The 14,014-nt window shown below is 47.7% G+C and overlaps 1 protein-coding gene and 1 pseudogene across 1 annotated transcript in view; both read right to left on the bottom strand.

Annotated features, from left to right (window-relative positions):
• The window catches only part of LOC138756855 (SH2 domain-containing adapter protein F-like), a 268,488-nt gene that overhangs the window by 121,724 nt on the left and 132,750 nt on the right, over positions 1–14,014 (bottom strand). The window lies entirely within an intron of this gene.
• On the bottom strand, positions 10,941–11,036 carry LOC138759716 (U6 spliceosomal RNA; annotated as a pseudogene).

Genomic DNA, 14,014 nt, shown 5'->3' with positions numbered 1-14,014 from the left:
CGGGCTCCTGGATTGATGTTAAATGCATACAGAATAAATAAAAGATAAATGGAAATGATGTAGGTATGCAAATTAACAAGAAATACAGTGAAACCCTGAGTTAGTGCGATCCCACTTTATTTAGCGATGAGATTTTATGGACCCCAACGATGGCATTATAACAGAGTTTCACTGTATCTCGGCACATGGGACAACAACCAACTCAATCCCATTCAGAAGAAAATCATTCAGTCCCTTCTGCCAGCTCTGTCATTAAATAAGATCATGGCAAAGCTTCAAATGGCCCCACACTCCTGCATTCATTCCATATCATCTAGGATCCCTGAGGAGGCAGCCTGGGAGGATTGCTCCAATTGCTCCAAGGTAACCTCCTTTGAAGAAGACCGCAGAGCCCACCTCACTGACAAAAGGCAAAGGAGGAAAAACCCAACACCCAACCCCAACCCACCAATTTTCCCCTGCAACCGCTGCAACCGTGTCTGCCTGTCCCGCATTGGACTTGTCAGCCACAAACGAGCCTGCAGCTGACGTGGACATTTACCCCCTCCATAAATATTCGTCCGCGAAGCCAAGCCAAAGAAGAATTTGATACCCACAGGATCAGACTAATCTATATAATTACATTCTGATAGTTCAGTGGTTAGTGCACTGGTCTTGCAAACCAGGGGTTGTGAGTTTCTTCCTCGCTGGGGCCTCTTTTCCGTGAGGGTCGCTTGATAAAGTGGCGACTCTGTCTTCCTTATGATAGACAAAGTTAAAGAAAATCATGTATATTACAATTATAAATGTAGTATTATGTGACCATAATGGAACCTTTACCTTTACCTCCCTGCCCCTCAAATGCCACCTCTCCAAATCATATATGGGGGTCAAGGGTGCCAGTACGCAGGCCTATCCATGTAGAACAAGGAAGTGAGTGAATTAAAGAGGGCCAGAACCCAGAAAGGACAAGATGGATGGGGGAGAAATGACGAGGAAGCAAGGAACTAAATGGAAAATATGGAAGGTCACAATTCCAAATTCTAGATGGATAAGACAGGCTTGAAGTAGAAATTTCATTTTCCATATACTAGTCCCCAATCCTTCGACAGTGAAACTCTAACCAGGCTTTTCTACTTTGGAATGGAAGTGGGTAATTTTGTCAGACAGCAGAGACTCACAGTTTATAAATAATTCAGTCCAGCAAAGTGCAAACCCATGTCAAATTAATAATAAATCACAGGCAAGACACAGACAACAGCTTCTGCCCTCTCTGTTACCATAATCCTTTTAAGAATTACCAATTTCATCAGGGGTCAACTATTTCTTATTGTCCACTGACAGACATTATCTGAGCTTGTGCATTTACTGTGGAGAGCCATTATGTCATTTCACTAGGCCAGAGTAAGTCAAATTGATGAAATTAATTAAAGTGGTCCAGTACTACAGGCTGTAAGGTGCCTATCCCCAACCAGATGTTTGGGACATCAAACCTCAAGGGCTGCCTGTTACATCAGCCCACCTGCTGTGGTAGGAATGAGTTTGATCAGCTCCCCACTGGGAGGACAGATGAAGTGCTACTGACACTGTGAGGGATTTGGTCAGGGTGGGTGTGGTGGGGAAGGGAAGGGAACTGAAAAGATGTTCATTAAGAGCAAGTTCATTTTAGCTTTACTGCAACCTTTTCCCAATTTCCTTTGCAACTGCCAACTATACACTGGGGAGCTAATTTGCTGGGAATCTTGTGTCGGCATGAGAACCACTGGAGATTTGGAAATATCAGGCAGTGGCAAAGTGAAGTCATTTGCTTTTCCAAAGTGTGAAAATGTAGCAAGCACACCCCCCCACCCCTTCCCCCAACATCAGCCTTCGTTTTGTACAACAAAGTGCGAGCCATGATGTGATGACTGGGCTAGGCATCAGCAATTCCTAGATGGATGAATTATGTCCCTACACATAATGAGGTCTGGGCAATGGTACATTTCTATCCAGAGTCTTCCATTAAATCCCTCGAAGTCCTGGATCTGCAGCCACAACAAAATCCATCAGCCTCACTTTCATAGCTACCTGTGGCAACAAGCTCCACAGACTCCCGACCCTCTGACTAAAGAAATTTTTCCGCATCTCTGTCTTAAATTGACGCCTTTTTCCCCTGAAATTATGTCTCCTTGTCCTAGTTTCCCCTACCGTGGGAAACATCCTCTGTCCCAGTGTTTCAGCATTTGAAACGCCTCTACGAGGTCTGTTCTCCAACGAATACAATCCAAGAGCCGACATATGTTCCTCATGTGCTAACACTTCCATTCCTGGTATCATTCTTGTAAATCTTCTCTGAACCCTCTCCAACATCAGCACGTCTTTTGTCAATTACAGCGCCCAAAACAGCGCATCATGCAGATGTGCATTAATCTGGAAACCTGGGCAAATGGATCTGTCAGTCCCGCAGCAGGCAAAGATTCTGCAATGAGAGAAGGGCATAGAGTGCTTTGCAATGATTTTAATGTAGAAACCACTCTCACTTGTCTTCATTCTGTGTGGAATTCTGCAAAACCTTTATTTGTGGACCAATCTCAATGTCTGTCATATATTTCAAAAACATCACATAAAGAAAGCTTATAAAATAAACAGGTTCGTTTATATTCAAATGGCACCTGCTCAATTTAAAATTCCTGAAAGCACATCATACAGATGCAGACATTTAACTCCACCAACTATTCCCAATAGACTAACTCACAAACATAAGCTATCCCTGCCCCCATCACTTCCTTTTTATCTTCTACCTTCCCACCCATATCCACCTATGATCTTTGTTTTGTACAAGGTGCGAGCCATGATGTGATGACTGGGCTAGGCATCAGCAATTCCTAGATGGATGAATTATGTCCCTAAACATAATGAACACATGTAATTTTTATCTCCTCCCCCTGCCCCCTCTTCCCTTCTCTCCCGCCCCGCACCCCCCCCCACCGTTTTTATCTGCTTTTTGCTCAAACTATGCCGAAGGGCTCATGCCCGAAATATTGGTTACCCTTTACTGCATGACCTGCTGAGTTTCTCCAGCAGTTTTGTGCATCACAGTTTCCTGTTCAAAAAATATATATAAATAGATCTTTTTGCTTCTTGGCAGGGAGAATGATGGAATGCTCTTTGAAATCTATTGTGGCTTCTTCAGGAATAGCGTGGCAGGGTTGAACCCAAAATCAAGCACCCCTGACAGATTAGCATTTGATTGGTAATTCTTCTGAGAGTCTGTACACTCAGCCTCCCCACCCCGAGACCTCACTAAGACCTCACTGTCAGCTAAGATAGACTGATTTGGATGGTAATCCCCTCTCTTCTGCAGTCACCAAGAGGATCATGTGGATGAAATTTTTTAATAATATTTTGACTTTGACACCAAGTGTTTCTGCTGTCTGGACCTTTATATGGAGAAACAGGAATTAAACTGAAATGTGGTCAGGGAGGGAAAAATTAAAGAAATTTTATTCGGGTACAGTTCTACATGGCATCTGAGCCACAGACCAGCTCCTTGCTTTGGGATCAGACACCCTGTAACAGCAGAGGACAATGTTTTCCAACTGCACATGTGTTCAAGAAAGCATCCCAGCACCAGGATCACTGATAGAATCCCTGATTGGTTTTTTTTCTTCTCTGATCAAGAGATGCTTCAGCCAAATGTAGCGGAGTTGCCAAGACTGTTCATTGCTTCACCTTCACACACTTGCTGTTAGTTACCCAATAGCACCATCCTTGCAATGCACTGTTGTCCCACAATAGTTTAGAAGCAAATGAGGTGACTTCCCATCACATAACTCTTGACTATCTTTCCATACTCTCTAGTAATTTTATATCAAGTAGATTTTAAAGACCGCTCCCCATCCACCCCCCACTTTCTCATAGCTTGTCAATTTATCCCTCAGCTTTTTGAATAGCAACAAACGTTTCATTCTTGGAGATTGGTGGGTGGGCGACCTCCCCTTACCCTCAGTGGCCGGTGGGATGTGAATGTGAGGCTAGGGCTGTTTGGGAGGGAGGAAAGTTGGTGTGGGTAGAAGATTAGTTCAATAGCTCACTTGTGACTTCTGCAAAAACAGAAGATTTGTCATTGATGCTTCTATAAACAAATAACCTCCCAATGAAAAGCTTCACAGCTGAGGTGAAGTAATTACATGATGTGGAACTGCATCTAATGCCTTTCAGAAGGACAGGGAAATCAAAGGAAATAAAAGCAAGAAGAATCTTATTTTTAGTCCGGAGCTTTCAATAACTGCAAAGGGAATACAGATTGGTGTGAAAATAAATATCTGAAGATAGTTGAATAAAATATTTTATGGATATTGAGACAGCTTAGAAGTCCATTGAAGCAGAAATATGCTGCTTTAAAAGAGAGAAATGTGGATTGAATTTAAAAACAATGAGAGTGAAAGGAAGACAGAGCAGCAGAAAGCTGAAGTAGGTTATCTGGGAAACATCAGTGAGCGGGAGGCCCATTTATCTTGTGGCTGGCTGTCCTCTTTCAGATTGGACTGTTATAATTCCATTGTTCAGATAGTGTCAGTTGTTGTGGCAAAGCTCAGTCCGAGGTCACCTTCCAATCTGTTCTTATCCATTATCTGTTGTTGCTGATAGGAAAGTCTGTTGTTCTACAAAAAAAACTCATGTTAAGATTGCTTTTGTTCTATTCAATCTGCACTGGAACATAAAATGACAATGTCTGAGTCCAAACCAAACAGAGCATTTTCATTCCAAGGGCTCTTGATGGCTTAAGTAATAATTAATGAGATGTTTTCACTGTAGTGAAACTAGCTTTGACTCCACATTAATTGCAGTGGATACCCTATCTTATCCTAAACCAAGGGTGGCCAATCTTTTAATTTAGACATACAACAGGTAACAGGACATTTCAGCCCATGAGTCTGTGCCACCCAATTAACCTAAACCACCCCCCCACCCCGAAATGGCCTGTTACCGCGCTGTATGTCTAAATTAAAAATTAAAAGGTGTAGAGCTCGTCGAAAGAACCAAAGACTTGTTGATCCAAACCAAGGCTTTTATTAGCAAAAGACCGGAGCTCTTCACAGGTGGCCGACCAGTCCGGAATGATCCGACCTGGCTAGGGACACAACCCTTTAAGGCCCAAACAATAGGTGTGGCTTAGCTCTCAGCCAATCGCTGTAAGCACAGTCTAGATACAGTAACTATATACACTATGTACATTGGTGATAGATCTGTACTATCACATTCACCCCTTCTTGGAGAATTGACCCGGGGAAAAAAAAAACAAAAACGAGGGAGAGAATGAAAAGGAAGGGGTAGGTCAAGGACTGTAGCGGTCAGGGGGTCTGACCATCCGGCGTGACCGCCGTGGTGCCGGGATTGGGGTCGCTGGAGTGGTGTCACCAGCGGGCTCATCGGGTGCGACTGCTCCGTCGCTCAATTCCCCAGTCGTTTTGTCGGCAGGGTGGCCCGAGTCATTGGGGTGCTGTTGGTCCTTCTGTTGCGGCACGGGGCCTGGAGCATAAGGAGTTGGGGGGTTTGCTGGGTCTACCGCGTCCTGAGCTAGGTCCCGCACCGAAACAGTGTCCTCCCGCCCGTCTGGGAACTCCACGTATGCGTAATGTGGGTTCGCGTGGAGTAGAGTCACTCGGTCGACCAAGGGGTCGTTCTTTGAGTGCCGGACGTGGCGTCGCAAAAGGACGGGGCCAGGGACGGTGAGCCATGCCGGTACAGTGGTTCCCGATTCGGATTTCCTCGGGAAAAGGAACATCCTTTCGTGGGGGGTGGCATTTGTTGCAGTACATAGGAGGGAGCGGATGGAGTGTAAGGCACTAGTGAGAACCTCCTGCCAGTGAGAGGTGGGGAGACCTTTAGACCGGAGAGCCAGTGTAACCGCTCTCCATATGGTGGCATTCTCCCTCTCGACCTGGCCATTACCGCGTGGGTTATAGCTCGTGGTCCTGCTTGAAGCAATACCACACTCCAGAAGGTACTGTTGCAGCTCTGCACTCATGAATGAGGACCCCCTATCACTGTGGATGGAATTGGGGTACCCGAAGATGGTGAAAATACTGTGAAGGGCCTGTATCACTGAGGTGGCAGTGGTGTCTGGGCAGGCCACAGCGAATGGGAAGCGGGAGTATTCGTCGATGGCCGTAAGGATGTAGGTATTACGGTTGGTCGACGGTAGGGGTCCCTTAAAGTCTACGCTAAGACGCTCGAAGGGGCGGGTGGCTTTGATGACGTGGGAGTTATCCGGACGGAAGAAGTGGGGCTTGCATTCGGCGCACACCGAACAGGCTCGGGTCATGGAGCGGATCTCCTCGACTGTGTAGGGTAAGTTGCGCGCCTTGACAAAGTGAGCAAACCTAGTGACCCCTGGATGACAGAGCGCCTCATGGAGTTTCCGTAGTCTGTCCATCTGTATGCTGGCGCACGTCCCCCTGGAGAGCGCGTCAGGCGGGTCGTTGAGCTTATCAGGCCGGTACAGGATGTCATAGTTAAAGGTGGAGAGTTCGATTCTCCATCTGGCAATTTTGTCGTTTTTTATCTTACCACGCTGGGTGTTGCTGAACATGAAGGAGACCGCGCGTTGATCAGTCAACAGTGTAAAGCGCCTCCCAGCGAGGTAATGTCTCCAACGACGTACCGCTTCAACTATGGCCTGGGCCTCCTTCTCGATCGAGGAGTGTCTACTCTCCGGACCCTGGAGGGTTCTGGAGAAGAAGGCTACAGGCCGACCGGCCTGGTTCAAGGTGGCTGCCAGGGCGAAGTCGGATGCATCGCTCTCGACTTGAAACGGGACAGACTCATCGATCGCGTGCAGCGTCGCAGCAGCGATGTCAGATTTGATTCGATCGAAAGCCGCTGTGGCTTCGGTCGAGAGGGGAAGAGAGGTGGTCTTGATAAGAGGACGTGCCTTGTCGGCGTAGTTTGGAACCCATTGGGCGTAATAAGAGAAAAGGCCCAGGCAGCGTTTGAGAGCTTTCTGGGTATGTGGGGGGGGGGTAAGTCCATTAAGGGACGCATGCGGTCAGGATCTGGCATGACTATCCCGTTTTCCACCACACAACCTAGAATAGCGAGTCGTGTGGTCCGGAAAACACACTTGTCCAAATTGTAAGTCAGGTTTAGCTGACGGGCAGTTTGAAGAAATTTGTCTAGGTTGGCGTCATGGTCCTGCATGTCGTGGCCGCAGATGGTGATATTGTCCAGATATGGGAAGGTAGCGGTTAGCCCGTTCTGGTCCACCATCCTGTCCATTTGCCGCTGGAAGACCGCGACACCATTTGTGACCCCGAATGGTACCCTGAGAAATTGATATAGCCGCCCATTCGCTTCAAAGGCCGTGAATGGTCGGTCCTCGCAGCGGATCGGGAGCTGGTGGTAGGCCGAACGTAGGTCAATAGTGGAGAAAATGCGGTACTGGGCGATCTGGTTCACCACATCCGTGATGCGTGGCAGGGGGTACGCATCCAGGAATGTGAAGCGGTTAATGGTCTGGCTATAGTCGACCACCATCCGTAGTTTTTCCCCATTCTTGACAACCACCACCTGGGCTCTCCAGGGGCTTGAACCTCATCCAGCAATCTACGCACCTCACTCCTAATGAATTGCCTGTTTTCGTAACTATATTGCCGACTTTTGGTGGCCACAGGCTTCCAGCCAGGGGTGAGGTTTGCGAAGAGTGCTGGCGGGGCAATCCGGAGTGTGGAAAGGCCGCAGGATTGGCCCCGGGGCACGGGGGCGGGTTGCTCGGGTGCTTCGGGAGTGGGGCGATGGCAGACCGAGAGGGGGGCGTGGGGTCCCCCAAAGTGTAGGGACACCGTTTGGAACTGACACTGGAAGTCTAATCCCAGCAACACTGGGGCGCACAATTGGGGAAGGACGAATAATTTAAAGTGGGTGACCGTCACGCCCTGTACTTCCAGCGTGGCGATGCAATACCCCTTTATCCCAGTCGAGTGCGACCTCGTCGCTAATGAGATCCTCTGGGTAGTGGGGATAATGTCAAGTCCCCAACGGAGGGCCAGATCTGGCTGGATAAAACTGTCAGTTGACCCAGAGTCAAATAAGCAATTGGTGTAGTGTCCATGCACTTTAATCAGTTCCATTGCTCTGGTGAGGGGATGAGAGCATTGCTGGTTTAATGTTATTGAAGCAGTTGACAGGCGAGTTTTGCGCGATGACGTCACGCAACGGGATGACGTCACGCAACGGGATGACGTAGTCAACGCTCGAGGAGCAGGTTGGAGAACCTCCCGGAAGTGCTGTTGTGGCGGGTGAATGGTAAGTAGTGGGGTTTGTAGTTGCTCGTGATCGGTGGTCGGGCCCTGGCGGTCGTCAGCGATGGACGCTAGGGTGAGCACCTGGTTGGCCGCGGGGGTGGCTGCGGCGGCGGTAGCGTCGGCCCCGGGGGTGTCTGTGGCGGCAGCAGCAGCGGCGGTAGCGTCGGCCCCGGGGGTGTCCGTGGCGGCGGCAGCAGCGGCTGTGGCGTCGGCCCCGGAGGTGTCCGTGGCGGCGGCAGCAGCGGCGGTAGCGTCGGCCCCGGGGGTGTCTGTGGCGGCGGCGGCAGCAGCGGCGATAGCGTCAGCCCCGGGGGTGGCTGTGGCGGCGGCAGCAGCGGCGGTAGCGTCGGCCCCGGGGGTGTCCGTGGCGGCGGCAGCAGCGGCGGTAGCGTCGGCCCCGTGGGTGGCTGTGGCGGCGGCGGCAGCGGCGGTAGTGTCAAGTGTTCCGCACGGGGGCGAGAGGCAGGCCATCACCATGGTTGCGACGGTGGGTTGCCCCTTCCGGGTTCGGCGTCTCCGTGACGTCAGGCGTTGCCGTGCAGGGGAGCCCTCGCTCTCATTGGACGAGAGCTCTGGGGAAGAAGAGTTTGAATGGGATAGTGGCGGTTGAGCTTCACACGAGGCACTGTGTTTGCTGGCGGCCATTTTAGACCTACAGACTGCAGCAAAGTGGCCCTTTTTAAGGCACTTCTGGCACCTGGCTTTTCTTGCTGGGCACTGGGACCTGCTGTGCTTGTCCCTCCCGCAGAAATAACATTTCGGGTTCGCACGGGGCAGGGTAGCAGCAGCCGACAGGCCGTCAGGGGTAGGGTAGAAGGGCACTTTACTCACATCAGAACGAGGGGTCCAGTCCCTAGAGAGCTCGGTGGACTTTAAGGCTGCATCCTCCATTGTGATTGCAATCCGGGCCACATCCTCTAGTTTTTCTACCCCTTGTTCGAGCAAACGCAGCCTCACTTCGTTCGATCGGAGCCCGGCCACATAGGCATCCCGGACGAGGTCGCTAGTGATCTCGGCAGCAGTTTTGTCCACACAGTTACAGTCCTTGCCCAATGCCTTTAATACTTGTAAATATGCCCTGCTGGACTCGCCGGGCTGTTGTTTCCTCGACGCAAGCATGAGCCGGGCATGAACTCTGTTCACCGGTTGATCATACAGTTCCTTCAGTACCTTTATGGCTGCGGTGTAAGTGGTCTCATCCTGGATGTTCTCGTAGACTCTCAAGGACACCATAGACAGCAATGCTGTTAGACGCTGGTTATCCTCCTCTACCTGAATGAATCTCAGGAAGTTTTCAAAGTTCAGCAGCCAGAACTTAAAGGCTTTGAAGGCTGTAGCTGACTGTGGGTCGATATCAAGTTTTTCTGGCCGAGTTAAACGCTCCATCCCTTTCAAAAAAAATTCTTTTTGCTAATAAAATTGTAGAGCTCGTCGAAAGAACCAAAGACTTGTTGATCCAAACCAAGGCTTTTATTAGCAAAAGACCGGAGCTCTTCACAGGTGGCCGACCAGTCCGGAATGATCCGACCTGGCTAGGGACACAACCCTTTAAGGCCCAAACAATAGGTGTGGCTTAGCTCTCAGCCAATCGCTGTAAGCACAGTCTAGATACAGTAACTATATACACTATGTACATTGGTGATAGATCTGTACTATCACACTCTGGAATTAAAAGGTCAAAAAATGCTGCCTGATACGGAGAATATGGCACGAAAATTTCTTTTGTGGTTACTAGAATGCAGAATTTCCACTTGCACATCCAAAACCTCAAAAGTCGTCGTCAGCGCCAACAAGACCATCAGAGTTGGTGAACTAATTAACATCACTCCAGACCCCAGTACTCTTCTCCCTCAACTTAGGAAATCATGACGTGGCTTCACATTTATTGCATGAGGATTTGAAGTAGAAAAATAAAGATGTCTTCTGCCAATTCTGTAGGAGGGCAGGAATCCCTGCAGCCTGATAGACCATGGGTTTTATCCCAATCTGAGGTCTGGATCTTAAAAAATATTTTTCTTCAGGTTATGAATGTGATGGTCATCATTACACCTGCACTGAGAGATCTTCCAAAATATGGGAAGATTTCCAGGGTTTTGCCATGGATACTGATTGTCAGAGGGCAGCTTAGGGAGGTTAGTTGAGGATCTTTGTCTGTCCGTCTGGTTCATCTTTTCAGATATTTTAGGGAATGAGTCAAGGATGACATTGTTGGTCCACCAACTCTGCGCATCCAGACATTGGAGCTTGACTACCAAGGTTCAGGCAACTTTGGTTCTGGAATATCATTACCATCGATTGAACAATTCCTCACGAGTTCCGAAGATGAGCTTCATTCCTGTGGGAGGTTTACTGCAAGCAAGGTGCAATACCACAACTACAGAGTTCAACTCAAAATGCCATGGCAGCAACATAGCCTTGATTGCCACTAGTCTTTTTTTTTATTATAATTTTTTATTTTTCACACCATAAATCACATTAACCATGATGTCTTTACGGAAATTGGGCCTGTTGTAGACCCATGGATTGGTATTTTTGCTTGCAATCTGCCATGGAGATGGATATGAGTTTTTGAGGGCATTTAATTTTAAGGAGAATGTTTCACATTCTGTCTGATTGGCGAAACCAGAGCTTTGGTTGGTTTAAAAAAGACAATGATGCCTGCTCCCTGCGTTTTTCATAGAGTTGATCCATCGCAAAGGTTGTGTCCACAGGGGCCATGCTAATCTTCTCGTATCATTCCAATTTTAGTATATGTGCACCCAAAGCAAGCACCTACAGTGCCTCTTGATGGATAGAAGTAGGTCTTTGGCCACTGAGAGGAAGTGGTTGAGGATGATGATGGTGAGAACCCTCCCTGTGGCAGACAGTAGGGAGATAGAGTTAGATCTGTTTCTTAAAAGTGGTCTCATTTATGGCCCTCCTGAGACCTCCTGGTGTATCTTTCTCTTCTGAAATGTCGACAAACAGATTGTGGATTCATTATCAAAGTTCCGCGCTCTTTGATTTTAGAATACCTTCTGCACTAGAAGACCGCTTGTTGGTGGCATCGTTGAACTGACTAGGATGGGAATGAGTCAAGAACAATTTTACCAAGGACAGACTGATTGTTGGAGGAGAACTCCAGAATGGGCACTGATGAGTTCACTCTCCTCATTGGAGGAGAACTTGGGTGTTTGGATCATAGATGGTTTTTATGGCACTGGAGAACCCATACACATTATGGCTGAGCCTCTCCCATCCACCATCTGTTCCTCTCCCCTGGTGAGAACACATTTAAAATATTATGCATAAATCTGGTCTCCATTGCCTATGAAAGATATGCTGGTGTGTGGCGAAGATTCACTAGCTTGATTCCTGGGAGGATATGCTTGTCATATGAAGTGAGATTAAGCAATGTGGGGCCTATAGTCTATGAAGTTTAAAAGAATGTGAGGTGACTGCTTTGAAAAATAAATTTGAGGATTGACAGAATAGATGAAAGGGAGTCTGGAGCCATTGGTCCCAGCCTCACAATAAGCAACTGAGAATAGAGATGAGAAGAAATTTCTTATCCCAGAGAGTAGTGATTCTCTTCCATAAGACCATAACACATAGAGCAGAATGTGACCCGTTAAGTCCGCTCCATCGTGGCTGATTGACTATTCTTTTCAACCTCATTCACCTGCCTTCTTCCCTTAACCCTTAACTCCTTTCCTAATCAATAACTAAAGTACCTCTATCTTAAATATACCCAATGAGCCGGCGGCAGCAATTCACCACCTCCGGGTAAAGAAAATCCTCCTCATCTCTGATTTAAGGGAACATTTTTGCATTTTCAGGCTGTGCTCTCTGGTCCTCCATAGTAAACATCCTCTCCACAACAACTCCATCCAATCCTTTCAGTAATCGTTCGGTTTCAACCTGACCATTTAAAATCCAAGCTAATCCTCTCAAAGGGTCGGGTTGCCTTGATGAGAGTGGCCTCCGGAGCTTTAAAGTACTGCGGTTTGCATTCTACGCAAGCAGGACAGCTTTTAGTGTCAAACAGAGGGCGTGCCTTTGTAGCGTAGTCACGTACCCATTTGCAATAGTAGGAAAAGAATCCCATACACCTTTTAAGGGCTTCTGCTGAGTCTGGGGGACTCTCGATTGCCTAATAGACTCGGGGAGTACTGGCAGCGTTTGACTGCTTACTACGCGGCGCCACAAAACGTGGTGCTTGCTCAACACCAGTCGCTAACTAGACACCAGAAACCCGGGGAAAGACAATGGGTGCATACACAGTTATACCCAAGGGGAGTGTCTTTAGTGGTAGAGATAATACACGTCCAATGTTAGTACAGCAAGGCTAGCCAAAGGGAAGACAGAGATTCACCACAAATGGATTGTTGTTGCACACCTTTCAGTAAGGTTTCAATCTGTCAGCTGACTCATCGCCCCTTTTTATGCAGCCAGATACTGAGGTATCATCAGGAGATTTGTAAATGGTGTTGTGTCGTACGAAGCCATAGGTGAGTAGAGCATGGGGTAAGTAAGCCGAGGGAATACAGTTGCTGATTGAAGGTAGAAGTTAATCAATTTCAGAAAATAATGGAATCAAAGGATAAGGAACAAAAGCAGAAAGTGACACTGAGGTGAAAAATTGGATTAGAACAGGAAAGTGGTACTAAGGGAAAACATCTTGCTAACTGGTGGAGAAAGTATGTGTGGTCTCCTCCTGACTCTGGCTCTGGATGCAGTTTGCAATCAAGGAGGTGGCCAGGATTTGGAGGGTCTCAGCTCTGGGAGAGTTGAATAAAATGTTTTTTTTACCCCCCCCCCCCCACCAGCTCAACTCACAGCTGGCCTTATAGAGTGAGATAAAGGTACAGATAGGGTAAATGGCCAAAATTGTAATTTCCCATGCAGGGACATCAAAAATAAGAGGGCATTAGCTTCAGGTGAGAGGCAGAGAAACACACTAAAATGTTGGAGGAGTTCAACCGGTTCCCATAAGAGATAAAGATATACTGCTGACATTTTGGGTCTGAACCCTTCCTCAAGGAATAGGTGACTTTGGTGTGCTTTTCCTACAATCACAGCGTTCGTGAAGTTGCGTGTTCCACTGAAGGTGAGCGGCAGCTGTTTCAGTGGCGATACGTGGGGTAAGCTTTTATTCGGAGAGAATGGTTTAATGACTACAACCCACTGCCAGAGGAGAAAGTGGAGCCAGATGCAATCGCCATTCAACAAACACTTAGTTAAAATCGGCAGGGCATGCAAAGAAACGGATCCAATGGAGGCAAATAGGTTGAATGTGGAAGGTTAGCATGGATGTGATGGGGTGAAGGTCCTGTTTCCATGCTACATGAATCTATAAGGAAAGGGCAGTAATTAATTACCCCCCTCCTATCTCCCTCCCCTCCACCCCAAGGAGGAGATGCCATTTAGTGACCCTGATTTAACAGCCTTCACTACAAGAAGCCATCTGATAAGAGATTGGCAAGCCAGTGAGAGACTTTGTGACCCAGTCTATATTTCTGTACTGGAGCAGATCATTCATTTATTCGCTGAACCCTTGGGCAAATCTTTTCTTTAGTTTATAAACTGGGTAAATGACAAATGGATTGCTTATTGACTCAGAAAGACAGTAATGGATTATTGAAGGGGAAAAAGTACATAAATATCTGTTCCTTTATGTGAGGACAATGGACTGCATGAATTTTTGGTGGCTGATTGGGTATGTGCACTGAACCATCACATTTCAGAAATATCCCATATCTATTTCCTGA

The sequence above is a fragment of the Narcine bancroftii genome, chromosome 3 (genome assembly GCF_036971445.1).
Source record: "Narcine bancroftii isolate sNarBan1 chromosome 3, sNarBan1.hap1, whole genome shotgun sequence".
NCBI lineage: Eukaryota > Metazoa > Chordata > Chondrichthyes > Torpediniformes > Narcinidae > Narcine > Narcine bancroftii.
This window is presented reverse-complemented; position numbering and strand designations above follow the sequence as displayed.